Below are 27,814 nucleotides of genomic sequence, written 5' to 3'. Positions count from 1 at the left end.
GTTGGGATGATGTAGTTGGGGCTGGTCCTGCTTGGAGCAGATACGAGACGGCTTCTGACGGCGGGCAGCATCTGTTCTGTGGTAACTCGGGGGTTTGCGTCTTCCCTGCAATTTGAAAAAAAGGGTTTCCTCTTTTCTTCCCATAGGGTCTAATGCTGCCCCAGCTTATACCCCGAGATGTGCAGCCTCCTGTTGCCCTGGGTGCTTCTCTCCCTTGGCTTTTTGGGTACTGGAGGCAACAGGAGGACATAGCTGCAAGAAACAGCGGCTTGGGGAGTTATAGTTGGGAGCAGTGGGTGGCTTGGCGGTTATCGTTCCTTGCCATTATGACTCAGGGGATATGTCTACACGTGACACTGCACATTAGCATGGCGGTGAAAGACCATGCTAACAGCCTCCTGTGTAGTGTTATTAGGCTAATGCACAGTGAACATCACTAAAAAAAACAGTACTGGCACTATTGCACACTAATATAGCTATTGCACATTTAGTTAGTACTCCTTTAAGGAAGTACTAAACTAAATGCGCAGTAACTAAGGTGCATTAATGAATGTGTAGACACACCCACTGTAATCATGTTCTCCCTGAAATGAGTTAGCTCTTCCTGCCTTGGCCACAGGGTTTCCATCCGCCATGTTTTCCTGCACTCCCATACGCGACTGATCTTCCTCTGTGAAGATGGGTCCATGCCACATGGGCATAGCTGCTATCAGCCACACGGCCTGGGCTAGGGAATCAGACAACCATCGGTGCCTTTGTGCATGCCAGCCCAGAGCCCAAGAAAGCCTGTGCAAGGGGGAGCAAGGCAGTCCTGCGGTCCAAGATCACTTTACGACGTCCACCTGCTGCTCTCTTCCGGGGAGGGATTTCTTCAGGCCCAACCTTTGCACGTATGTTATTGCACTGAGGTGGGGAAAGGGTCATGGGTGAACTCAAGACCAAGCCAAACCAAGCCCCACATCCATTTTACAAGCCAAGCATGTGTTACAAGCAAAGGTATGGACGCAGAGTGGGATAGCGGAGAGGGGTTTTGAAACCACAGTCTAGAAAGGAAGCCAGCGTGTCACGTGAGTGCACCTGGGCCGAGAGCGGTGCCGGCCGGCCGGTCGGTCGGCACAGATGGGAGTGACCATTTTCCCCAAGACAAACAAGCGTGTGTGTGGCAGGCCACAGCTGAGGCTGCTTTCATGCAGTTTGACAGTGTGGTGATTAAGTAATAGCACCATTAGCCCGCTGTTCATTTTTCAAAATACTTTGAATTTGGAGAGTCATTGGCATGAAATCTATTTTAAATAAAAGTTCCCATCATTTGTCAATGACAAACCATTCAGTTTCCCAATTTAATGATTCAGTCAGGTGGAAAAAAAAAATCCCGCAATCTAGTAAACAAAATCTTCAAAATAATGGCGTGTAAGTCCACATGAAAAGGAAGGTCGTCATTTTTTTTAAGCAGGGGGAAATTTTTATTAGGTGACAGAATAACTGCTATTTGGCTATTAGGAAAAAAAACATAATAGCTGAAGTATTTGATTTTAATGTAAATCCAGTATAATCTGATTTAGTCCTCAACTTTACATCTAAAGATTAACAGTGCCTATTTTGAAGAAAGCCAAGAAATGATTAATGGCAATGTGAACACTGTATGCATCTGTCAGTTTAAATCTGAAACCCTTAAAAAGAAAATCAGAAACACAGATACACAGACATTTTATTTCATTCCAAAGACCTTTTCTCATAAACACGTACAGCTGGAAGGTCATTTCAAGCAAATGAGGCCATGTGATTACTTCTAATCATGAATTTTTAATACTTGAAGTTCAAAAGAAGATTGGTTTAAAAAATAATTATTTTAAAATAAGGGCATTCTCTATGAAAAGAGCAGGTGTGCGCTTCAGCTATAAAACATTCCTTTTAAATATATTACTCGCTTTTAGTTTCAGCTGTACTTCAGCACAAACATATCTGAGGCCAAAGCCACCCCTAGCATAATCCCATCTGCATCTCCTGGTCCTGGGTACAATATCCTGGTACATTAACTGAATTAGTCAATCATAAGAAGTGGCTTTAGGAGAGCTAAATCAAGCTGCGGGTATTCAGAGTGCTGCATTAGCATCTAGACAAACGTACCCCAGATGCAAAATTTGACATACCAGTTTGCCTAATATAAAATCAAGAATAATTGCAAAGGATGTGACCAGGACATGTCCACGTCAGGATGCAGATATAACTTCCAGTGGTCCCTCATCGGTGGGTGACTGCAATCACCGGATAAGCAATGCTTCATAAAACAGCTTGCACCAGCGACAGTCGTGCAGTACGATTGGGGAGGCCTCTCACTTAACATATACTGCAGACTGGTTTAATGAAAACACTGTCCTTAGTAGCTAGCAGGGTCTGCACAGGCGGTTTCCTTTCTACAATGCAACAGCTCCCCCATCTTACAGACTAAAGAATTTAAAGCGGGGGGAAAAAAAAAAAATCTTCCCTGAGAAAGGAATACAAAAATAACTTACCTTGCTCAGCTGCTTTTATTTTAGAGAAAGGGATGCTCTTGCTAGGTTGTGTGTGCCAAAAGTGTTTTACATTTCCCAATTACCTCTTCAGGAGGGAGGGAGAAAACTACTCTGCACAATGTTGCAGTTGACATTTCAGTGATTAGAGTATTGAATTTTCCTCTTGTGAAGATGAGTAAATGCTGTGGTTTCCCAATACGTTTTTGATGAGGTACAACAGTCTATTGAGAAGAAAGTAACGTTTACTCACTCTTTGTCGTGGAGTTTGGGAATGGGGTTTTTTCTCTCAGTGATCTGCACCGGCAAGTGTCCCTGCTGGCAGGCACCATCCTTCTTACCAATTACTGACGATGCCCCAGGACCTAGAGGCAGCAGCTGTGCCAGGCGCCGATCGAACAGAGGGCAAGAGAGAGTCTCTGCCCCAAGCAACCAGCTAAGCAGACAAGGTGAGGCAAAGCAAGGAAACTTCCTTCCCCAGCTGTCTCCTGCACCGTGATGGCTTGGCATAAATGCTAATAAGACTTAATTACAAGAGCCTGCCCTGCCTTGATCCTTTCCAGATCTGAGCTGCCTTAATAAATACTGACTATTAACTGCTAAGCATCCATGGGCATAAAACACCTGATGGGCCAAACTCTGCTTTGCTTGCACATGAGCACTATAGGCTGTGTCACCCTTCCCACAGCGTCCCCGGGGCGCGGCCTTGCCTCGCAAAGAAAAGGGGCGACTTCCAGAAGGGAGGAGATGGTCCTGGATTACAGCGGCACTGACAAAGGACCTGGCGAACCGTCATCCCGATCGTGAACTCGTAGTGCAACAGTGCAGCTGCCAGCAAGGATGCGCCTCCTGAGCTGGCATGGGGAGGCCCAGGGGGCTGAGGGGGTGGTACTGCGTTAGTGGATCCATCCCTGAGCAACGTGTCAAGTCCCACGCCCGCGCTTCGGCGGGGATGCTGGAAGACTGACACGGGCTCCGGGGAGAGGGGTCAGCATTACACCGTCTCCCAGAAAACCTGCTTTGTACCCAGAGTGAAGGAGCTCGACCTGTCATCCTTCCAGGCGTACGGCACGTAACGTGAAGTGAATGTAACGAGGTGACTCTATTACGGTCTGCAAACACCGACACGAGGCACAGATCCCCGAGAGATGGCAGCTCTCTCCTTCTGCAGAAACAGAGACGCAAGGAGAGCCAATGCTGGAAAGCTGGAGGCGGCAAATCTAGACCTGAAATAAGCCACGGGCTGTTGAAAGTGGACGTCGGGACAACTGACCTAGGGGTGATGAGCTCCCCACCCCTTTCAGCCGTTAAGTGGAGGCCAGGTGTCTTTCTGTGCACGAAGGGTGGACACACGGTAGCGCCTTCTGGCTCGCACCTGCACGGGGGACAGAGGAGCCGATTGAAGTGGCCTGGGGGGGCTTTCCCTGGCAGTGCAGTCCCTGCGAGGCTGCCTTCCCTGGGCCCTTCTGTCCAGGAGCAGGCCCCCCCCAAGGATACAAAGCCGGAGGAAGAGGCTGGAGGTCAGGCCCTGCCTCCTTGCAGCACGATGGATGCGGGAGCAACGCGTCAGCCACGGGGCAGCAGGAGGGCGCAGGGAAAGCGGGCGCGAGGACGGGAAGGCGGACTGAATGCAGGCCTCGGCCTGCCTGGTGCGCTGGCACGAGGGCTCGTGCGGAGGAGGCGGTGCGTCTGCACCCGGATCCGTTCCCCAGGGATAGAAAACGCTGCTGCTGCTGCTGCTGCAAGCATGTTCAGGGTCCGTCGACACGACGCAGCGTGCAGCGGTGCCCGCGGGTGGACGAGCGCGTGCCCCAGCCTGCACGACCCTCCGAGCCGCAGCACGCAGCCGGGGCGGGGAGCCCAGCGACTGGCAGAGGAGCAGGCACGTGGCCGCGCAGCCTTTGAATCAGACGAGCTTGCTTTACCGCCTTGGCCCTCCTGCACTCCCAGAGCAATGCACGCCCTGGCCTCAGCACTGTCCAGGCCCAAGCTGCCACGGCCACCCCCTTCCCACGCCTGGGCCCTGTGGTGTGCAGCCCCACGCGCTGGCGCCGTCTAGCCGCATGCTGCAGGGAAATGGGAAAGTGGCGTGGGGCGAACCCAGCCGAGGCAGCGCAGCAGCTGTGGGATGGGACAGGGGAGAGGATGAGGCTCAGGCAGCACCCCTGGGAGCAAGGGTGCATACTGGTCTGCAAGGGCACGCATGGCTTCCCGCAGGTGCACGGCTTCCTGGCATCCTTCATCTGGTGCGGACAAAGCCCCAGCGGTCCGGGGGGGCAGCTCCTCCCCCGGAGACCTGGCTGGGAAACGGTTTTCCACGTAGCCACCGTCGGACACCTCGTTCTTCCCAGGCCAAATCAGGATGGGGAGGGAAAAAGATCTCGAGCCAACAATCAGCCGTGCCACGGAGATGGGGTGGGCAGGGCCGAGGCTCCCCCAGGCCTCCTGCACGCAGCGCGAGGTGCGTGCGCGCGCTGGAGGCTGCAGCAGCTTCGCTCAGCCTGGCTCTGCAGGGCCGGTGCTGGAGACCGCCGCGCCGTGCAGCTCAGCACGGCAAGGAGGGTAGAGAAAGGCGCAGCGCAAGGGCAGCACCAGCGTGCACGCGCGGGGTCAGCACTGTGGCTCCCGAGGAGGTCCTTGGACATCGGGAGTCAGCAAGAGGCAGACGGCGGGCAAGGCCATCGCTCTAGACCTGAGCCTGGCACAGCAGCTGGCCAAGGGCGGCCTCTGCGCGCCCGGGCTGCACCTCCTCGCAGCACCCCTTCCCCCGGGTCCCTGCCGTGCCCAGGGAGGGATCGCACAGTGCTGGGGCGCACTGCACCCCTGCCGCGCTGCCGCGGGTCTCGGGTGGCGCGCGCCCGCAGAGCCAGACGTGAGAACGGGGCAAACCCAAGGGGGTCGTTGTCACAACAGGCCTGGGCAGAGCGCGGAGCCAGGACCCAGCGGAGGAAGGCAGAGGGGCTGGAGCCTGCGACCGGCACCGGGATCCAGGAGCACAGCAGGACCCTGGTGCTTCCCCGTTCCCTCCGCGCCCCACTGGCACCCCTGCTTTCTGGCCCCGAGCCCTGGCCTCGCCTCTTGCCTGAACCGCAGGCTGGAGAGGGCAGGGGCAGGGGCAGGCACGGCTCCGACTCCTCTCTTCCCGGGCGGAAAGGGCCCTTCCTTCTGCCGGCACACGGCGGCGGGAGACGGAAGAAGGGAGGAGGCCGACTCCTGCGCCCGGGCTCTGCCGCCGAGCACAGCGCGGGGCGCTCGGCGCTGCCCTGCCCAGGCTGCGCGCTGGCGCGCGGGGCCAGGGCGCCCGTCGCCGGCACAGACGGCGAGGACGCGAAGCAGCACCTCACCCCCTTCCCCCAACGGCTTCGACTGCAGATCTTAACAGAAAGCCACGTCCCTCTTCTCCTCTCCGCGGAGCCGCTTCTCCCGCCCGGCCCCGCGCGCCGGCGGCTGAAGGGGCTCTCTCCGCCCGCGAGCCCGGTCACGCTCACCGCGGACGTGCGGGGGCCGCGGCGCCTCCACACCGGGCTGTCGTCCCGGGGGCCCCGCGGTAGCCGGGCATCGCGGCCACTTCTCCCTGCGGGGCCCAGGCCCACCGCGCCTCGGTCGGCCCCGGCGGGGGGCCGCGGACGGGAAGGAAGGAGCTGGAGGAAGGGTCCTGCGTTTCGCTCGCGCCTCCGCGTCCTCGGCACCGCGGCGGCTCGGGCGGGGGCGGCCCAGACGGAGGCGCGGCGCTGCGGGGGCGGCGGACCCCTCGGCCGGGGGGGCTCCTTACCTCCGCGGGCGGGGCGCCCCCCCCTCCTCCTTCTCCTTCTCCTTCTCCTCCTCCTCCGCGGGCCCGGCCGGCGTGGCGGGGGCGGGCGGTGCGAGCGCGCGGGGCGGGGGGCGGCGCCGGGGCTGATTGGCTCGGCGGCGGCGGCGGGGCCCCGAGCCCGGCCCGGCCCGGCCCGTCCCGCTCCGCGCCGCTCCCCGCCCCGCGCGGGCGGCGCCGTCTGGCTGCGCAGCCGCTGCCGCCGCCTCCGCCCCCGCGCCCGCTCCGCCCCCGCGCACCCGGCGCGGCGCAGCGCAGCCCGGCCGGCCTCGGCGCAGCGCGGCTCGGCGCGGGCGGGCCCACCTGGCGCAGGTGCGGGGCCGAGCGGAGCCGGACCCGCCCCGCGGCTCTAGGATGCGGCTGCGGAGCGCCGGCCCCGGGCTCGGACGCGGACTGGAGCCGCCCCGCAGCCGCCCCCGCCCCGCGCCCGCCCCGCGGCCCCGCTTTCCCCGGCAGGCGCCAGGTAGGAGCCGGGCAGGGCGGGCGGGCGGGAGGGAGCCGCAATGCGGGACCCCCACCCCACCCCGCGCCCCGCCCCGCCCCGCCCCGCCGGGGACCCCGCGCCGCGCCGCGCCGGATGCGCTTCCGCCGCTCTCCAGGCGAGGGCAGGGGCGCGCCGCGCAGGAGCGGGAGCGGCCCCTGCTGCCGCCGGCCGGGGCGCGCCGGGCCCCGCTCGCTCGGGGCGGGGCGGGGAGGGGAGGGGAGGGGGCTCCGGCCCGGGCCTGGCGCTGGGCTGCCGCGCGGGAGTGCGGGCGGGCGGCCGGGCCCGCGGGCTCGGCGGCGCCGGGGAGAGCCGAGCGGAGCGGAGCGCTGCACCGACGGGTCGGGGAGCGCGGCGGCGGCCCCCGGTGACCTGGGCGCGTTGCCGGGGCGGGGGGGCGCGTCGTCGCGGGGGGGGGGGCGGGCTCGCTGCCCCCGCACTGCCCCGGGCGGGACCCTCGCGGGTGGGGGCCGCAGTTCTCCTTTCCCTGCGTCTCCCCGCTGGCTTTCGCGCGGTTTCCCGCGTCACGCTCCACGAAGGGCCCCTTTGTTGAAAGGCCGGCTCCTCTTGCAAGATCCCTCGGCAGACCTTTACTCAGCAAATAGCATCGCGGCACGTCCGGGGTGTGCGTGTGATGTAGCCCCGCGCTTCACACCTGTGCCTGCGTCGGCGTCCCTGCAGAGGGACAGCTGCCAAGTGGAGCTTGGGCTCGAAGTCAGGCAGTGCGTAAAGTCCATCTGAGTTCTGGGTTGGGGACTTGTGTTTTGGGGATTCATTTAGCGCATTCTGCATCTTGCATCGTTTACTGAAAAAGTGAAGCGTGTTCGGAGCCGATCCAAAACCGCTGCCTCCCATGTTGGCCGGCAGGCACCCAGCAATGTGTCTGCCCCCGCGGGAGCCGGCCCTGCGCCGAGGCCTTCTGCTGAGAGCAGTTTTCGGCGTTTGCCTGCAACAGCAGAGCGCTCGCCCAGGGCCGCCGGCCTCTGCGAGGGCCTTCGTGAGCGTTGGTTCAGAGGCTAGCGCCCGGCTACCATGCTGGCACCATCTTTCCAAGGGCTTCGTAAGGCTTGAACGGTAGCTTGAGGTGGATGAAGGAGCCGCCGGGCGTGGGAAGGAAATGCCCGTGAGCAGGAAGGAAGCCAGGCCCCACGCAGAGTTACGTGTCCTGGCCAGCAGCAACGTCCGCGCGCTGCGAGAGCACATTAAAAAACATACAAAACCCAGCAAGGCCTCCAAAAATACATGGCACGCTTGTCCATCAAGCAGGGCGTAGAAAGAGCTCTCTGAGCGCTGGGGAGCTAATGGCCTTCCGCAGATGATCAATATCTCCTCCGCTTTCAGGCTTGATAACAGGTTCAATTTTATAGAGCAATCCTTTGAATACAATCTGAACAAACATCAGTCCTGAAAATCATTATAATAGCTTTGCTATTAACAGGCCAGGCAGAGCCTGAGCCAAAGAGAAAAGGGTTGCTAAGTGCTATTGTAGCATCTTGGGACAGGCATAGCCTATGCATTAGGTAAGACTTGTGCTGTTTTGACCAGACACCATTAAATATCGTCTATTTATATGCATCTAAAAATATGCTGTGGGGTTCTGGGACTTTCCTAGCTAGAGTTAAAATTCCTATTAATTTGCTATTAATATAAGATAGCAATATACTTTTACTATCAATAGGGATGCCATTTCATATGCAAAATGTGCCGGGGATGACACCACCTGATGGGTTTTGTCCTAAGGAATGTGGGTGTGGCTGTAAATTAATCAGGCTTGGTTTAATGGTAGGAAGAGCCTCGGAGATGAAAGCTTGCTGCCCCCCTGCTCTTCCGAGGCACGGCAGAGATGCGTTCGGCTGATTAGGCACAGATTTGAAGATGGGCTCAAGCCTTAGAAGCCAGATCTGAACTTTGCCGCGAGATCTAGGGATTTGGTTCCTTTCCATCTCTGGAAAAGAAATGACCCCCTCCCCTCCCCCCCGCTCCCCCCCCCCCAAAAAAAAAAAAAATTGACTCCTGTTTCTGATCGGACATCTTGTTCCCTGATCATTACCTTTGAAAAGCTGGTTCACAACAAAATGACAGATCTTGGGGTAACCATTCATCTCTGCTACCTTTTTGCAGTTACTGTGGGATTCGGTCTTTTCTTCCAGTAGCCCTAAAGTCTGCTTTTTTTGGGGTGGGGGGTGGGCAAAGCTGACCTGTAAGTCCTCTAAGGTGGTAGCCTGCTCTGCTTTGGCCTGTAAGCCATGTGAAGGCTGCCAAGCTATAGCAACGCCGAAATGAGAACAGACCCGTGTGCTTGGCGATATGCAGTAGACAACCAGGGGGATTTTCCTCCCAGGGTAAGGTGCAGGTTAGCCCCGTGCTCGCGTCTCAGCCAGGGAGGTGCAGGCTGAACCGCCCTCGTCGTTCCAGGCTCTGGTTCGATGCATTTTTGTGGATCCTGCAAAGGGTTGCTCCAGCAACTGGCTGCGAGGAGAATCATGTCCTTCCAAGAAGTTGTCCGCTTATCAAGATGAAGAGTTGCAATGGTTGCTTTTCTTGGAAGGCCTGACTTGCCAGACATGGGTGTGAGAGAGACCTGCATAATCCCAATCCAGAGCATGGGGGCTGTCATTATTACTCTTGTGGCAATGTCCCTCTTTGGTAGCAGTTAAAGATCCTGTGGGACTTTGTGAAAGAGCGGGGGGTTTATTCACAGACGCCCCAGAAGCTCTGGTGGGCATGGCTGAGTCTCATGCATAATGATAATGGCTGCCTCCTTGGCCTGTAGCCCATAATAAAATAATAACAACAAAGATTTTTATTTCTATGGCAACTTTCATCAGAGGAACTGGATCAGCCTGGCAGCCCCCTGAGCCGGTGGTAGGGGTGGATGTTCACAGACAGAGGGAGTCGCAAGCACAGAGGTTAAGGCTGTCCTTTCCCAAAGCAGCCATCTCCAACTGGTTTTTCGGGCTGAGTCGAGGTCCCTGAGCCAGATGTTCGTAGCGCTCGGTCCTGCAGCACCAGGCCATGGCCCAGAGGTGCTGTGCTCCCGGGGCACGTGGCTGGGACTCGCGCAGTGAGTCCTGCGGCCCGTGGACCTTGTTAGACTCGAGGCGCCCTGGATACACTCAAGACCCCCTAAGCAAATGCCGGTGCTTAGTTTTCACGCTATTTTTGACTACAGGAAAATAATAAAGCAAGGTTGTTTTTTTTGTTTTGTCTCTCTTTCTGTTGTGAAGGACTCGGAGAGAGCGCAGCTGTGGATTCCTATTTGAAATCTCTGGGTTTTTCTTGTGCATCGTGTTTGCATGCCTAGCAGGGCAGGGATGGTGTCTGGCACCCTTGAAAAGATCTCAAGGCACCCCAAGGTGTGTGGCACCTTGATTGAGAACCACTGCAGTAAAACAACCAGGAGTCCTGGATCCTCACCCTATGCTCTTCTAAGAACTGGCTGGATATTTGCTTAAGTGCCACAAAATGATATTATTTGCAGAAGAAATACCTCGGCAAATGATGTCTGACCAGCGATGGGGGTGGCTGAATAATGCAGGAGGTGATTTGTGTGAGAGTGCATGCATCAGCTAGAAGCAGACATCTGTGGCTGTCATTTTGTGTGGCAGTGCAGGGCCCACTGTAACTCCATGCGTTAGTAACTGGATCTTCCCATTATGAAACCAGTGCCTAAACCCTTGCTTCGTGAGGCCCCTTGGAGCAGAGGCAGTTCCTCAGGTGGCACTGCTTATCCACAGATCATTGCTCCTGAAAGCAGATTATTAGCTCGCTTGTACTTAAAATTGTGTTTTTTCTTTAGCATTTTGAAAGATCTGTTGAGTGGAAATGGTGTCACAGTCTTTTGAGACTACAGATGGATAAAATTGTCTTTTCATTTTTCCTTCGACCTGGCTTTGTTTCAAGGCCAGTTATCTTACCCTTTTTGGTGTTTCGTGATTTGTTCGAGCCATCTGACCTGTGGCACGAGATTGTGTGCTGTCGAGGTGCTCTCAGAGGAGGTTGTTATGGCCGCAGTGTGAATGTCAAGAGAAGTGGGTATGCAGCAGACCTCAACCTGACCCCGCCGACAAAGCACTGGCGCGGCTTGATAGCCTTATGCCGGGCTTAGCACGAAAATCAGCAGGACACTAATGGCAAACCAGTTGAGGCAATAAGTTGATGCAGGGCAGGCGAGTCCTCTGAAGTAAATAGCAAAGCCTGGCTCGTATGCATTAGCTGAGCATGGAAGAGGTTTATTTCTAAGTCACTCCAGGAAGGTGGGTGCTCCTCTCTCATAAGTTTTCAATCTTGGGCACCTATTTGCCTGCTGAAATCACCCCCAAATCATCTTTCATGTGTGAGATGCATCGAGCAGCTCACAAGCAAAGACTTGGAAGGTGACTTTTGCCATTTCTCTGTCTCCTCTCTCCAGTGCGTGCTGCCTTGACACGGCTCCATGGGCATGACCGAAACCCCTTCCGGACCTGCGCCAAAGGCTGCTCGATGTGCCCGTGGGTCCCTGGTCATTCGCATTGTGGAGCCAAAAGCATCCTGGGGTAATGGTGGCTTCATCCCACCCTTGCGTGCTGCTGGCAATAGAAACTGGCCTGCCTTAGCCGTGGTGAGCGGGTGGGCCCGTCGGGTTATCTGTGTGACTTGACCCTTGTATCTAGGTGTGATGGTGCAGGTTTGAGTGACGTGACCCCAGCGAGGCATCGCGTCTCATGATGTGATGTGGGTTGCCCTCTTTGGAGCTTATGCCTCTCTCTTTCTCCGAGCTAGCTGGTCTCAAAGGTGCCACCCTGTCCCCCCTTCGGCCTCATTTCACACTAACACGGGTCATCTTGTATGAGTGGCATCTTTTTGAGAGGCACTCCAGAGCATCTCCCCAGTGCCTCATGGAGCAGGAGAGAGAGGCCCAACTAATGATAAATAATTTGGTTATCTCTTTGTTTGATGCATGGTCACCAGCCGTTTGTACTGCCAAATCCTGCCGTGTGAGATGTGGAGGGAAGAGGTGCTCCCATCCCCAGTGTCACACATCATTGAAATGTCCAAGGGTTTCTCAAGTCATAATCAATTATTTTTCAGTGCGTCTTTGTGAAGGGAGAGGGTGATTACCCACGTTTTACCAGTGGGGACCTGAGGTGCATAGACATTGAGTTCAAGCACGCACCTTGATTCGGGTGCCCCCTTGCAGAGGTGCGGGGCTGGGTTGATTGTTCAGGGCGCTCGTGCATCCCGTCCGTCGCACTTTGCACCTCCAGTAGACAACTCATCCTGGGCTAGGGGCTTTGGCTGGTCACGCCGCCATGCTCCGTGGGGTGCTTGGACCGTGAGGGACACATGGGGGAGTGACCCCCCAGGAAAAGTTTTTAGCACTGACGACTTGTCCGGCATCATATAGGAGCGCCCAGCTCCAGCTCCCCAGCGCAAGGCACGGGGCCCACGTGCTGCAATCCCCTTCCCTACGTGCCCTGAGCAATGCTGGGTGCAGCAAGTGGTGTGCGACAGCACTTTCAGACTCCGTGCCCGGTTTTTCAGTCCAGGCAGGTCCTTGACGTGCCTGGGGGGTGTATGTGGATGACCTCCAAGGTGCTGCTGATTCAAAGTTCGTCCATGCCCGAGCTTAAGGTTGGCAGACCCCTGCCTACACGAGCAGGGCTCTTGTGTAGGCTTTTGCTTGGCTTCTCCCCGCAGTGAGATGTGCATGTGTGAGAGAGGTAAAAGGAAAGTGTGGGGTTGGTTGACATCTGGGTCGTAATGAACAGTGCCCAGCACCAAAGTGACCCTGGGTGGTCAGAGTTGGACACGCTGGTTGTCGTCTTCCCTGGCAGGCCGCTGGCCAGTTGCTCTGGTTACTGGTTGGATGGATGAAAAGCTGAGACGTGTTTCCTGGGGAAAGAGCCTCCGGGTAACTGCACTTGCAGATCTCCACAAGACCCCAGAGAGCATGGACTAATGGAGAGCTTTTAGGGGTTAAGGGCAAACGGGGGTGGATTTTTAGGGGTTTAGGGCAAACGGGGGTGGATTTTCACAGGGATAGCAAAAGGTGCGTCTGTATCTCCAAAGTCATATCCCTGCCTCCTTTCAAGCCTTGGCTCCAAATCCTGCAGGTAGGAGAGGCTGCAGAGGAAAAAGCTGTTGTAGTTGGAAGAACTGTTTAAGAGGAGCGGAAATGAGCATCCCCTCGGCCACGCTGCTGTCGCTGGGTCTGGGGCCCGCCGTCGCCAGCTTTGGCAGTCGCTCAGCACAGAGCACTTCACCCAGGAGGGTACGGTTTTGCAAATTTGTAAGCGGTTGGAAACAGGCACTCGTACGGAGAAGTGGTGGCCCTTCATAGCCGTGAGAGGCGCTCCCAGCCCCGCGTCGACCCTGCGGAAAGAGCAGACAGGTGTTTGAAGCAGAATTCCTCCCTGGCGCGTCGTGGTGGTAGCATCGCCCTTAGGGGTGTGCGCCCTCCTTTACCGCGGATAATGCCATCCTCTGTCGCAGGTTTCGGGTATAGGGGCAGGGATGCTGTCCGGTAATCGGTCGGAGCTTCTAGGGAAAAAAATCATGGAAGAAACCATAAAGTTGCTGGGCTGGAAGGGAGCTCCTGAGGTCACATCTAGTCCGACCCCCTGCCTGAGGCAGGGTCAGCCCTGTGCAGACCATCCCAGACAAATCCATAATTTATCCTCTTAGCACAACTACCGCCTACCTGATGCACCAGACGTTGCACCCCAACCCGCCACAGGGAAAGCAGGGGGACGGCGGCAGCCAGCGTCCTGCTGCTGTAAGCAATTGTCAGCATATGCTCAGGAGATCCCAGGTCGAGGCCAGGTCCTGCTACAGAGGAGGGCAACCCCCCCACGCCCCCCCGTCCATATTGGCCCTTTGCTGAGATCTGGGCTGGTGCCCGATTTGGGGTCAGGAAGGAATTTTACCCCGTGGCCAGGCCGAGACCCTGTAGCCAGCACCCTTTGGCTTTAAGTCCCAGCAGGAGCACTGGCACAGCCCAGTGCCCATCCCCAGCCTGGGCTGCAGCCAGCACCCGGCGCCTCTGCGGGAGGCTTAATAAAAACACCCTGGGCAGATCTCTTGTGGCAGGTGATAACACCGGCTTTGTTCTGATTAAAAAAAAAAAAAAAAGGCTTTGTTAAATGAAATCTTGTTTGTCTGCTTTGTTGATGCACCTTCAAACTGTATTATGTGAAGCCCAGGTCTTCCCAGGTGCAACCTTCCTGCCCCCCGGTGCGAGTCAGGACTTGGACCGCAGCAAGATGCTTGTCCTAGATGCAGCAAGCAAGATTTGGCTCCTGGTCTGTTTGAGTCGGTGAAGACTGCAGGATTTTCTGTGCTTGGGGCCTGCCACTGCAGCAACTGTTAATCTTCAAAGCAGCGTATTAATTTCATCTTCGTTTCGGCAGAAGCCGAGGGCCCCTCTGCAGAGCTCGTGTTGAAGCTGCCCTGTGCATCGGAGGGTTTTGCTGGAGGCTGCTAGGGCCTGTGCTAGCTCAGGCTTCACGGGGATCACGGCCGTGGTTTCAGTGCAGAGCTTCAGATGGGTGCCGCGGTGGCTGCGTGAGACCCGGCCCTGCCTCTCTGCGGGCAGGCGGGAAGGGGCTCCCAAAGCAGCAGCATTTGAAGGTCAGGGAGGCTGTGAGAGCTCCAGCCGCTGCGCCCAGCGCGGCCGTCCGGCGCCGGCCTGGCCCGCGCAGGCGGAGACTGTTTCTATCCGTCTGCTCCGGGGTGCGAGGAGAGTGGCTGTGGGAAGCATGGGGCCGGATCCAGGCCCTGTCCTGCGTGCAGCGGCACTGGCAGGGACCGTGCTCCGGCCTGGGGTCCGCGCTGGTAAGATCCGGTGCAAGAGAAGGGCCTTGGCTGGCGGGGGGTTTGCCTGCGGTGTGCAGGGGCAGCGAAAAGCCCCTCTTCCAGCGTGCCGTGCGCTCGCTCTGGCATCTCCATCCAGGTCGGCGCGCTAGGTCTGGGGGATCGGGCCGCTTCCTCGGTACCCTGCGGGCTGGGCGAAGGGCTGCGCTGATGCTCGGGCTCTGGGCTGTGGGACTTGGCTCATCTCTCCGGCTTCGATGCATGGAGCCCAAACACCTGCATTGCTGGTGGGAGATGGGGATTTCTCCTGTGCACGAGTCCAGCCCCCGGGCTGTCGGCGCTCCCAGCTGTCCTGCTCACGCTCACGGCCTCCTCGGGGCAGCAGGGGAGCCTTGACTGGCGGTCCAGCTTTGATCGCCCCCCAGGCATCAAGGACTACACAGTCCGGCAGGGTACATGCTTCCAGACAGTCCCTGGCTATTGCAAACGTGGGATTAGTGATATGTGATCATAACTGGCTTGTCTATACGTGCCATGATTGCTGTTTTGCAAGGCCAGGGGAGTTGCTTGGATCTGGGACAGGAGACGGAGGATGGCACTCATGTGCGCGCAGTAGAAACATTTAGTGATAGGTTAATGTGGTTTTGGTGAGGAGCTCTGCGATGTTCGCTGCAGTCGGAGCCAGTTGAATCTGAGATCGTTTCTGTCTTTTAAAACCTCTAAGCAAGTGTCTTAGTATTACACCTACAGGAGAAAACAGAGGCAGTTTTTAAATCTTCATCTTTTTGTCTCCTCGGGTAGGTTCAGCCTCAGGTTATTGTTTGGCTTTCAGCTCCAGCTGCGTAAATCTGCAGTTGGACCCATTCCAAAATTGCACTGCCACAAACGGTAGCTGGATGCATCCCTTTGCCATATGACCTTCCTGATGCAAGGAGCTGATTAGCTGAGGCCCTGCCCTGGCAAAGCACTTAAGTACGTGCTTAACTTCGACTGCAAGAGGATTACTCATGTGTTTAGTGGGGCTGCTCACACGCCTGCAGGAATCGCGTGTTTCTGTGTCTTCCTGCCTCGGGGCCGGTGTCTGCCCTGGTGGTGCGTGCTTCCTTCTGAACACACGCGTGTGCTCTGCAGTGCTCAGGCGGGCAGGGCTGCAGACGTCTGTGTCGTGCACCCGGGCAGAAGTATTTATAGGATGGGGCTCTCTGTCATCATGAAATAGCTGTCTGGGGTGTCCAGATCCCAGCGTGTCCAGAAGGGCTTTTCCTAGGGAGGAACCCAGATGTGGGAGTGACTTTGGGAATCTCCTGCAGTGAGTTTTTAAAGGGTAATAGAAAATAGAAAGGTCTCATGCTGGTAGCAGGGATGCAACTGTTGAGGGTCAACCTTCTTTTTAATGTCTTTAAATAACAATTTATGGTCATAAGTGGCTGGTAATTAAGAGATCTAGTTACCAAATGGATGGTCAGGTTGTTTTAAAAAATGTAAATAGATATGAAAAGCTAATAACTTCCAAGAGAGTTGTAAATGGGTATAAAATGCTAATACTTTCCAAGAGAGAGAGGTAATTATTTTAATTAGCTTTAATTAGCTCTTCTACTGAAGTTCTATGGACAGGGCAGAAAATAAAAGGTTCACCTTGCTGGCGCCTCACCTTTTGTTTATAGCAGTGCCAGTCAGTATAACATTGCCAGCGTTTGGTCCGCTCGAATGCATCATGTTGTTTGTATCACATTTATGCGGATCACATTCGTATATTTAAATGTAGTACTTTGCATGTGTTACCATGGTCCGTGTTCTCATTGAAAGATATGAACTAAGTAAACCTAGTTCCTTTTAGGGCACAAGGACAAATATGCATGTAGAAATGGTGCCACTTCATTCAGAGCATATCTGGTGTGCTCAGATAACCACCAGAAAAAGACCAGGAGTGTAATCCAGGCCAGGCAAAAGGCAAAGCTTCCAAAATGTAGTATAAAAACCCAACTCATAGCCAAGCCGGGCATACATGGTACCAGATACTCAAGTGGTTCCCTGGTGCTCAGTAATGCTCCCTTGATTTATGTTTAAAACGTTCAGAAAGGTGAAGGATAAAGAATGGATGGGAAGGGCCAAAGTGTTGCAGCCACCTCATAAATGAGATGAATTGCTCATACTTTAAAAGTGCAACGCGTTTCTCCTTTGCTGCCGGACATCAGTAAATCTAAACAGAGACGCCTCGGAAGAGGAACGCGTGCGCTGTCCAGTGGGCAGGTGACGTCCCCACGCCTTCCCACAAGGGCTGCACGTTTCATACGCTGGGCAAGTGAACTGGTCTGTTCTGCAGCGGCCCCATTTCCCTGCTGTCATGCTCCATGCTCGCTCTCTCACTCTTGATTTCTACCACTAATGCAAAGATTGTGGAAGTAACAGCTGAGTACCCAGCTAGGGAGGGATGCTGAATACTGAAGGTTTGAGTCTCGCAGCAAACCTCTGCAAGCAGAGCGTCAGCGAGCACCGTAACCGATGTGTCTGTGCTAATGGCAGCCGCTTTCCAAAACTACGTCTCTGCCAAAGCACCCGTTTCTTTCAGAAAGTAAGTGGGGCTTAAATCAGATGCTTCTGTCTTGTGCTTGTCTTGGAAGAGTCCCCTATATTTAACATACTTTCCACTTTTGGTCAAGCTGTTTTGTCCTCAGGTGCTAGTTGCCTGTATATTTGTGCTGGCCTTCAGTGTATCTGAGCCTCGTGCTCGAAGCAAAAGGTGTCCTGTTGTGGTTGATGAGCTGGATAACACGTGCAAATCTGTGTACGCAGATACGTGGTCAGTGGGGAAGTGACTGCCTGCCTGTGACTTTCCCCGTCTTCCCAGCTCAGCAATCCAGTGCTCAGCGGCACCCTGAAGGATTGATGGCATTCCCAGGGGGAGTTGGTATTTGCCCCATTTCCTAAGTAATCCAGGTATAATTCAGCCTGCTCGGTTCGAATCACGAGTGCTGCCCTCTGCCCAGCCCTTGCCAGCTTGATGGACGCATTCATTTCTGGTACCCAAGCCAAAATGGCAGCATCTTCCTGAGAACCACTGTTTTCCTGACTCCTGGTGTTTAAGGGAGTGGATTCAGGTGATTCATGTGCAGTTCTTTTTATTGAATGGCTGCAGACAGCTGTGTCTGAGAGGACCCAGCCTAGGCTGGCATCTGCATGCAAAAATGATCAGGGTTTGCCCTTTTGTGGGGCACGTGGCAAACTTAGCTAAGGCAGCCTGTGGCCTGGGATGTTTGGCATGGCTGAGATGCCAGCTTGGGGTAAATTGCTATCCCCCACATTTGAATCTCAGTTGCTGCAATTCTGGCACCACAGGGGATCTTTCTGTTTCTAAACGCTGTGATCAACACCCAGGGATTGAGGACCACACTGTAAGGCATGGTGCATGTTTTCAGCACAGCCTCTAGCTTTTGCAGACATGGATACTCTGTGCAGCTACATGTGATGCCCAAACATTATTGTGAAGGGCATGTCAGAAATGCATTTGCCAGTAGACATGGGGGAAGAGAGGTGAGGGAGGGAGGTGCGGGTCTGTTTGAATTTATGAGGCTGCACACAAGTAAGTGAGAGCTGAACTGGGCCAATTGAGTGGATTTGGAGATTAATGTAAAGTGCTCTTGAATCCTGGAGTATGCTGAGCTAATGCAAAATGCCACACAAAAGGGGAGAGGCTTGTCCTGGGAGGCTGTTGTCAGGTTCAGAAATCAGAAAAATGAGGGTTGGAGAGACCTCAGGAGGTCTCGCCTAGTCCAGCCCCCTGCTCCAAGCAGGACCAGCCCCAGTTGCATCATCCCAGATGAGGCTTTGTCTACCTGGGTCTTAAACACCTCCAAGGATGGAGACTGCACCACTGCTCTGGGTAGCCTGTCCCAGTGCTTCACCATCCTCCTTGGGAGAGAGTTTTTTCCTAATATCCAACCTCAACTCCCTTTGCTGCAGCTTGAGCCCATTGCTCCTTGTCCTGTCGTCTGCCCCCACCGAGACCAGCCCAGCTCCATCCTCTTTGCAGCCCCCGGCAGGGAGGTGAAGGTTGCTATTCAATCCCCCTCGGTCTTCTCTTCTGCAGACTCAATCAGCCCATTTCCCTCGGCCTCTCCTCACCAGTCAATAGGTTTGGGTTGAGTGTCATTTGTGACTGTGAAAGTAACGAGAAGAAAGTGGATGTGTGTAATGTTCAGGCCACAGAAGCGCCTTGACAAGACAAGAGAATAAACTCTCTGGGCCCAGGAGTGACTTGTTAGCCACGGCATACGTTACATTTATGGCATTTCCCATTAGTTCCTTCTTGCTTTTGCCTTCCCTGACTTTACACGTATACATACAACCCCACCCCACAAAAAAACAAAGCCATCTTTCTCTGTGCCCCGAGTGTGGGTCAAGTACAATAGAGACTTAAAGACCCAGGAGCCGTGTCCGCTCCTGGGCTAGTGTCATGACCAGTTGTACCTGGAGGTGAAAGATGAATCCCTCTGAGAAGAGGGAGTCCTAATGGCATAAAGCATTTCTTTGCGCCGCTGACAGGCTGGGAGAGATTGAATCTCAAAATCATGAGCTGTTTGAGAGAAGAGCCTATCATAGAAAGTGTTTATGTTTCTTGAAAATCTATTAATACTAATTTTTCAGTAATTCTCAGGCCTTTATGTGGTAACTAAGGCAACCAAACTTCAAAGGCAAAGGTTACAAAATGCAGTTTCACTTGGAGCTTTTTTGGTCTGTATGTTAGTGTTTCCCCTCTGAAATTCCTGGTGTAAATGAAACATGACGGGTGCGGCCTGAAACTTCTATTAACACTCGCCTGCGATGTCCTGCACCGTGCGCTCCTGAGTCCGCAGCCGCCCCCAGCCCTTTCCGGCAGAAGCTGCCTCGTGCCCAGCCCTGGTCTCGCGGGGCACAAAGCACCCTTGCGTATATGGCAGGTCTGCCAGGGTTGTATGAAGGAGCACAGAAACCTCGGGGACTCTGGGGAGCTGCACTGGGCCGCAGCAGCGGGGGCAGAGACGTCAGGGAGAGGGATGCAGATCCTCGTGCCTGCCTCCTCGCTGCTAGCACGTGGCCCCCGGGCCTCAGGACAGCTCGTACGAGGAGTGGCAAATCCCTTGCACGGCCGAGAGGCTATGGGCACAGTCCAGGGACTCGCTTCCTTGCACCCCTCGCCACCACCATGGCCCCAGGACAGTGAATTGGGCAGGGTGAATAGAGGGCACTCTTAGTTGCTGCCTGGTACGAAGGTGGTGGGGGGAAAGCTGCCCTCCCTGCTGCTCCTGTTGGCTTTGCTGGTAGCAAATTTGGGACCTAAATGGAGAGAGACAGATCATCAGCTGATCTATATCAGCACTGATGACAGTGGAGCGAAGCCAGTAAACCCCAGCCTGGAGCATGGCCATAACTCTCCGCTTGCTGGTGCGCTTTAACAGCAGCCAGATTTTCCCAGGGAATCGTGCTGTGGACTGAGTCTGTGGTCCAGAAATGTTAAAAATATTCCAGAGCTCTTAGTGCTGCTTCTCTGCTGTTTCTTTCAAAACTCGGTTTCTTCAGGCCCCTTTCACCATAGTAGCAATTACATCTGCTAGCTCGGGAACAGAAACGGTAGAACGTGCCTGATGTGCACAGCTTGGAGGCTGGATGGAGAGCATCAAATGCTTGCTCCAGCTGTGAGCCACTTCCCGTGGACCTGGCCTTACACACATGCTTCTGATCGCCTGATGCCATCTGATTTCCCTGCCTGCACATGCCTTGCTGCTCCCCTTAATGCACACATTCATTTAGAGCTGAATGTAACTTTGGGATGACAGCAGCCATAGCGAAAGGGTCGTACAGTGATGTGATAAAATCCTGTTCCAGCACGATGTTATCTAAGTACTTATAAAACATCAATTCATGTTGGTGTGCGAAAGCTGTTCCAGCATGAAATTAATTGCAAGAACAGCACCTATGGGCATCTGGGAACAATGGCGTCTGTAATGCTTGCAATTATCAGTTAACACTGGTGCGAGAAGGATAAGGACAGCAAAAATGAGTTTCTGCTAGCCAAAGGGGCCACGGGGATAGGCAGACCTTTGCAAGGATGTTGAGGAAGAAGAGAAGGAGACATGGACTCAGAGATGTGGGGCTGGAGGGGGAGACGCGGGGCAGGGGTCGCATATAGCCTAACCCTTTGCCAGAGGCCGGATCGGCCCTGCCCAGACCGTCCTAGACCAGCCATAATGTCACTCTGCATAAGACTACCATCAACTCTGACGTAGCGCAAGGCATCACGCCCTAACCTGCCCCAGGTAAAGCAGGGCGGCCACAGCAGCCGAAGTGCTGCTTCTGTGAAATGATGCTCAAACAGCCCGGGGTAGAGGGCCATGCCCTCACCTGCAGAGGAAGGCAAACTCCCCGGTCCTGTGGCTGTCCGACCTCCGTAGAGACGTGGGGCTGGACGGGGAGACGTTCCCGGCCCGTAGCTGTCCGACCTCCGGTGATGGAGAGCCCGCTACGTCCCTGGGGGCTCTCCACTGCCTCCCTGCTCCGGTAGTGAGGAAGCTTTTCTGGATATCTAACCTAAACCTACATATCTGCAGCTCCAATCCCCTGTGCTGCAGGAGAGAAACAGTGCTTACCTCCTCCTCTATGGAAGCCCTTCAGGTATTTAAGGCAGCTCTTATGTCCCCCCTTAAGTCTTTTTTCCACAAGCTGAAAATGCCCAGCTCCTTTAGCCTCCCCTTGTATGACTTGCTTTCCAAGCCCTTGATCATGTTTGTTGCCCACCGCTGGACCCCCTGTAACTTTTCCTTGTCCCTTTTTTAAAATATGGAGCCCAGAACTGCACATAGGATCCAGGTGAGGCCTGACCCGTGCTGAATAGAGGCAGGATCCCCTCCCGTGTCTTGCACGTGATACTTCTGTTGATGCAGCACAAACCATATTCACCTTTTGTGCATCTGCATCACACTGCAAACTCGTGTTGAGTCTGTGATCTACTGAGACTCCCAAATCCTTCTCCATAGAGCTGCATCCAGCCACTGGTCCCTGATTTTGCATTTGTGTTTTTAATTATCCTCCCTGGGTTGCAGCACCTCGCATTTGTTTGCATTGAACTTCATCCTGTTGCTTCAGCCCAGCTTCCCAGTCCATTGAGACCCTTCTGAATTGCAATTGCATCCTCCAGTGCATTCACAATCCTTCCCGCTTTTTGTCTTCTGCAGACTTCCTCGAGAAGTTTGCATGCAAACGTCCAAATCATGAATAAACGCATTGAATAGCACTGGGCCCAGGACAGACCTCTGTGAGACTCCATGAAAAACTTCCTGCCATTGTGCACTGGACCCATTAATAATTACCCTTTGCTTGTGGCTATTGAGCCAGTTATCTGCCCACCCTGTAGCAGTTTTATCCAGCCCACATTTCTCCCATTTGTGGATGAGAAGTTGGGTGAGACCTCGTTGGAGTCCAGGTGTGCGATATCCACGGTATTCCCTTTATCCACCCAGGTGGCTGTTTTGTCCAAGAAGAAGATTTGGTTTGTTTGACACTGTTTGTTATTCATAAATCCATGCTGGCTGCTTAGAATTGGCCCTTCCTCCTCCCGGTGCTTGCAAATGGCCTTCCTTAGGATCTGCTCCAGTAACTTCCCAGGTATTGAGGTGAAGTTAACTGGTCTGTAGTTCCCCGGGTCCTCCTCTTTAGGTTTTTTAAAGAGGGGCACTGCATTGGCTCTTTTCCAGTCCTCTGATACCTGGCCTGTCCCCCACAGCTTCATGAAGATCATTGCCAGGGTCTCCAAGACCCTCCTCTGCCGGCTCCTTCAGTACCTTGAGATGAGGCTCACCTGCCCCCGGTGACCTGAATTTATTCAAAAGCTCTCTCACCATCTCTTGTGTAATCTCCTCCCCTATCCAGATCACGCTTATTAGGTGTCTGGCAGCTAAACTTTTGTTGTGAAGACTGAGGCAAAGTAGCCATTGAGTAGCCCCGTCGTCTTTGTGCCTTCAGTTAGGAGTTTGCCTGGCTTGTTAACAGGACCCGCAGTTTCCTTGCTCCTCCTCTTCCGGCCAACAGACTTACAGACCCTCTTGCCCTTAACCTCCTTTGCCAGGTGCAGCTCATCCTTCTTGGTTTTGTCCCTGCAGGTCCGTGGTATTTCCTGGTGCATGTCCTTGGTGACCTGCCCATGCTCCCATTGCCTGTGTGCTTTGCTTTTGCAGTTGTGGCTGCACAAGGAGTTTCCAGGATGCCTCATCGGCCTCTTGCCATTTGTCTTGTGCTTCCACCGTGTCAGGCGAGTGTTTTGTTGGACTTCCGATCCTGCACCCGTTAGAAGCTCCCAACTCCCCTGGGAGCCTTTATCCTTCAATCTGTCCTCCCGTGTCCCCGTGCCTATTAGCTCCTTGAGTCAGGTGAAGTCCACCTTTTTGAAATCTAGCACCCTAATGTTGCTGACCACCTGCTTTCCCTGTCTCAGGATCTGCAACTCTAGCATATCGTGATTGCTTCCTCCCAAGTTACCCATCGCTTTCACATCCTCCACCAGTTCTTCCCTGTTGGTCAGGACAAGAGCCAAGATCGAGGATCCCCTGGTTGTCTCCTCCACTTTCTGGAACAGAAGATTGTCCTCCTCGAGTTAGGAGCTGGCTTGACATTTTGGCTGCATTGTTCTTCCAGCAGATGTCTGGGAAGTGGGAATCTCCCATTCGTACCTACCCACAGCTTTCAAATAGATCTGTCATCTGCTTGAAGAGTGCCTTATCCACCTCCTCTTCTTGATTAGGTGGCCTATAATAAATCCCCAACAGTGTATTAGTGCCATATCTTTCACCTTTCATCTTCACACAAATGCATTCTGCTTTGCTGTCGCCTTCCTCCTGAGCCAGGGAGCGAGCGCACGGTTTTTTGACATGCAGGGCATCGCTACCACCTTTTCTCCCAGCCCTGTCCTCCTGAAACTGGGTAACCCTTGATGGCTGACCTCTGAGGTGAGGCTGAGGGAATGGGGCTGATTGAGTCCGGAGAAGAGAAGACCAAGGGGGATTTGATAGCAGCCTCCACCTCCCTGCAGGGGGGCTGCGGGGGGGGGGGGGGCTGGGCTGGTCTCAGTGGGGGCAGGTGGCAGGACAAGGTTAGATACGAGTAGGGATCCTGGTTTTTCATTCACTGCAGTAAAACGTGGACTTTCCTTTTTAAGGGAGAAAAATGCAGGAAGCGGTGGGTTTCCCCTTGCAGGCTGGCAGAGCTCCAGTCTCCTGCAAGGCGCTGAGGGGTTGTGGGACGAGGGTGATCACCCGGGGCGCCACCTGCACACGCTTGCACATGCAGGGGTCGGGGAGGATCTAGTCAGGGAACATTTGGAGCGACTGGACGTATTTAAGTCAGCCAGTCCGGACGATCTCCACCCCCGGGTGCTGAGGGAATTAGCTGAGGTCGTTGCGGGACCCCTGGCACGGCCGTACGAGCACTCGTGGGGCTCTGGTGCGGGGCCAGAGGACTGGAAGAGGCCAACGTGGTCCCCATCTTCAAAAAGGGAGGAAGGAGGACCCGGGGAGCTATAGGCCAGTTAGTCTTACTTCCATCCTGGGCAAGCTTTTTGAGAGAATTATTCTGTCGCATGTCCCCGAGGGGCCGGGGGGAGATGATGCTCAGGGGCAACCGACACGGGTTCATTAGCAGCAGGTCCTGTGAGACCAACCTGGTGGCCTTCTACAACCAGGTCCCCAAATCCTTAGATGCAGGGTAGCAGTGGACATCGTCTTCCTGGACTTTCGGGAGGCCTTCGACACTGTCTCACCCCGTTCTCATCAAGAAAGTGGGGGGCTGTGGTGTCGGCACCCGCACAGTCAGATGTGTCGCCAGCTGGCCGGAGGGCCGCACCCGGAGAGCAGGGGTGGACGGGTCATGTTCGACCCGGAGGGACGCGGGCAGTGGGGTCCCGCAGGGCTCGGTCCTCAGGCCCGCACTGTTCAACATCTTCATCAGCGACTTGGACGAGGAGGTAAAAAGCACCTGTTCAAATTTGCTGATGACACTAAGATGTGGGGGGACGTGGGCACGCTAGAAGGGAGGAATAGGCTGCAATCGGACCTAGACAGGTTACAGGGGCGGGTGGATGAGAACAGGATGGGATTCAACACGGACAAGTACAAGGTGCTGCACCTGGGGAGGAAGAGCCAGCACCATACCTACAGGCTGGGGCCTCCCTTCTCGTCAGGGCAGAGGCAGAAAAGGATCTTGGAGTCATTACTGATGCCAAGATGAACATGGGCCGGCGGTGTGGGGACACCAGGGCAGGGGGTCGGACTTGATGATCTGCTCAGGTCCCTTCCGACCCTAGAAACCATGAAGCTATGAAACTATGAGGGGGGAGGAGGGAGTTGGGCTGGGGCAGCGCGTGGGACTCGGGTCTGGGGGCTGTAATGCAGAGCTGCGGGGAGCGGGACGGAGCGGTGGGTGGGTTGGCTCCCCATCACTGCCACCCAGATTTCTGCATGTGGTGGGGGCAGATGCAGGCTGCCCATTACAGGCCCGTGGAGGCCCCCAAGAGGAGGACAGCCCCAAGCCTGTAGCCAGCAGCCCCCTCCGCTCCCTGCCCCTCCCCATGGGCTCTGCTCCAGCTGTGCTGCCCTTGGGGGGGGGGGGGGGGGCTCCGCGCTCCCCTCCATCCGCTGTCCCCCGTGGGTGACAGTCGGGGCTCGGGCACTGCTGCGGGGTCAGAGGGCTGCGGACCTGGGTCCCTGGCCCCATAGCCCTGGCAGCTGGGGGGCCTGGGGGTGCAGAGTGACATGCACTGGTAGACCTGGGGGGTTGTGGGTGGGGAGTGAAGGGCAACGGGGAGGACACCAGCATATCGGGGATGCTCAGCATCATAAAGCTGGGTGGGAGACGGGGGGCCGCCACAGCTGCATCCATGTCCTGGTGAGCAAAGAGAGCCGGGGGAGCTTTGATTTTTCCATAATAAAAAAAAACAAAACCCTAAATCAAACACCAAAATATATAGGGATTTTGAATTTATTATAGCAATGGAGGCAGTGGTAAGCTTCCAAACTGCTTTAACATTGTAAATCAGAGAGTCACAGACAACGAGAGTTGAAGGGAGCTCAGGAGGTCACAGCCAGTCCAGCCCCTGCTCCAAGCAGGACCAGCCCCAACTCCAGCATCCCAGCCAGGGCTTTGTCTGCCCGGGGCTTCAAAACCTCCAAGGATGGAGACGCCACACACCACCGGGAAAAAGCAAAAGAAACCTCAGCTGCACACCCCAGGCGCTGGCACCTCTAGCACCTGTCGGACGCCCAAAGTCGCTAGCGCAGAGAAGAGCCCCCGGCTCCGCTTGCTGCTCGGCCGAGGAAGTCGACGCGGCCCCGAGCAGGAGGGAGACGGGACTGAGCGCGTTTCCGAGGCAGGGCGGCTGGGGGAGCGGGTGTGCTGTCCCCCGGCGTCGGAGCTCCTCGTTAGACCTCTTTCCCAACCCAGGCTCTTGCTGGACCTCTTCTTTGTGTGGGTGTCTCCAGGACGTGTCGTCCCCTCCGTGCATGTACCACCCAACCCCAGTCCGGTTCCCTCCCCGCAGCTGCCGCCGCCTCCTCTTGGGCCGCTCCCTACCCCACTGGGACCCTGGCCCCTTCCTGCCCTCCCCTGGGGCACGTGGCCTCTTCCCCATCACCTCCCCACCCTCCTCGCCTGAAGGGACGGCTGGTCCCTGTTGTGCCTCTGGGCACGGTCCGTGCTTGGTCAGGCAGGATGTTTCCAGGCCCCGGCTGGCTCATCGTCCCGGGGAAGCCCTGTCCTCTTTCAGGTGCTTCCAGCCCATGTCTTACTGCAGCAGCCAGGTGGTGAGGGCTTGGGCAGGTGGTGCTGTCCTGAATAACCAGCCTGGGGCATGGAGCAGAGCGGGGGTCTGGGCCCAGGCTGGGGGGCCTCCCCTTACCATTGGGACACAGGGCCAGTTGCCCCCAGGCCCTTTGTGGGCATGTTGGTTGCACGTGCAGCCCGTCACAGGCCTCGTTGCAGCCACCCCAAGCGATCCCCGTCGCTGCTCGGTGCCTCTCCACCCGCGGGGCAGCAATGCCTCTGGGGCTGGTGCCAGAGATCGGCGCTGGGCCCGGCTTTGTGTAGTCGCCTGAATGATCAGAGGTTCGGGGCAGGGCAGGAGGTGGACCCCCCTCACGCTCCTGGAGCGAAACAGCTGGGAAGCGCACGCTGACAGCGCGGCTGGGAGCACGGGGAGCAACCTGGGCGGGAGCCTGCGTCTGTCCAAGGCAAGCCGTGCGGTTTCCGGGTGCGATGGGCCATCGCGCTCTGCTGCGCTGCCTGGGGTGCAGCCTCCATCCTCGGCACGGAGGAGCCTTTCCAGGGCAGCCACATGCTGTCCGCCAAACCCCAGCCCCGGCCAGGAGCTGGTCTGTGTCCCCGAACAGAGACACGTGTGTGTTTGCATCTGGCTTGATTGCAATGCGTTCTCGCTGCTGTCCTCGTTTGCTCCGGCTCCTGTTCGGTGTAATGTGTTCAGAGATGGGGGTTACACGTCAGGCGGTGGGAGCTGTTCTTGCGGAGGGGATGGCTGATGATTTGGGTCTGGCTGCGTGCTGCACAGGTTGTGTATCTGGGCAGAGTGACGGGACGTCGCCAAAGTGCCTACTTTGCATGCTGGTTTTGATGTGTTGCTTAAGCGCTGGGACGCAGGGACGATCAGAGCAGTGGGCGCCCCGATCCCGGGCACGCAGCGTTTCTGCGTCGAGCGGAGCGCGTTATAAACCTGGGCGGCCGGGTTTGCACAAGGCTGGCTCTTGCAGTCGCAGTGTCACCAGCTCGTGTAAGTGACCAGCGACCCGTGGGTTGAGTACTTCCAGGGAGCAGCATCGGGCATTGCCAGGCCAGGGGCTTCCCTGTGCAGGGTCTGCCGGGCAGCAGGCGTTGCTGTCGGCGCTCGTCACGAGGTCGTCGTTCTCCTCCGTCCATCGCAGTCGCGTTTCGTTTGTGTGTGGGCCTAATCCTGGTATTGTTGAGCGCAGAGGCAAGCTGCCTCCCTCCCCACACGTGCGCCGTGTGTCTGCCTTGCCCCGGGAGCTCACTTTCATTACGGACATCCATCGTTCCCGTGTGCTGGGTTGTACCAGGGATGCTCACCTCCACCAGCTCCTTGCTGCCAGAGAGCAACGTGATATCGGATGCCCTCTATAAAGGGATCGTAGTGGCACGACGGGGGTGTAAGACAGGCCCCGTGGCTGGTGT

General features: G+C 55.9%; 1 protein-coding gene across 6 annotated transcripts in view; it reads left to right on the top strand.

Annotated features, from left to right (window-relative positions):
* Positions 1–3,878: 3,878 nt before the first annotated feature.
* LRFN5 (leucine rich repeat and fibronectin type III domain containing 5) overlaps positions 3,879–27,814 on the top strand; it is a 109,818-nt gene continuing 85,882 nt past the window's right edge. For 2 of the 6 annotated variants that reach the window (XM_090034451.1, XM_090034447.1), the window contains exon 1: positions 6,643–6,781. The gene's annotated coding sequence lies outside the window, so the exon portion shown is untranslated. Of the gene's footprint in view, positions 6,782–7,035; positions 7,167–11,224; positions 11,335–27,814 lie in introns of those variants that run through there. The other 4 variants (XR_016440398.1, XM_090034448.1, XM_090034449.1 and 1 more) reach the window with 4 other exon arrangements.

The sequence above is a fragment of the Crocodylus siamensis genome, chromosome 2, assembly GCF_052110815.1.
Source record: "Crocodylus siamensis isolate JL-2025a chromosome 2, ASM5211081v1, whole genome shotgun sequence".
In the NCBI taxonomy this organism is placed as follows: Eukaryota; Metazoa; Chordata; order Crocodylia; family Crocodylidae; genus Crocodylus; species Crocodylus siamensis.
This window is presented reverse-complemented; position numbering and strand designations above follow the sequence as displayed.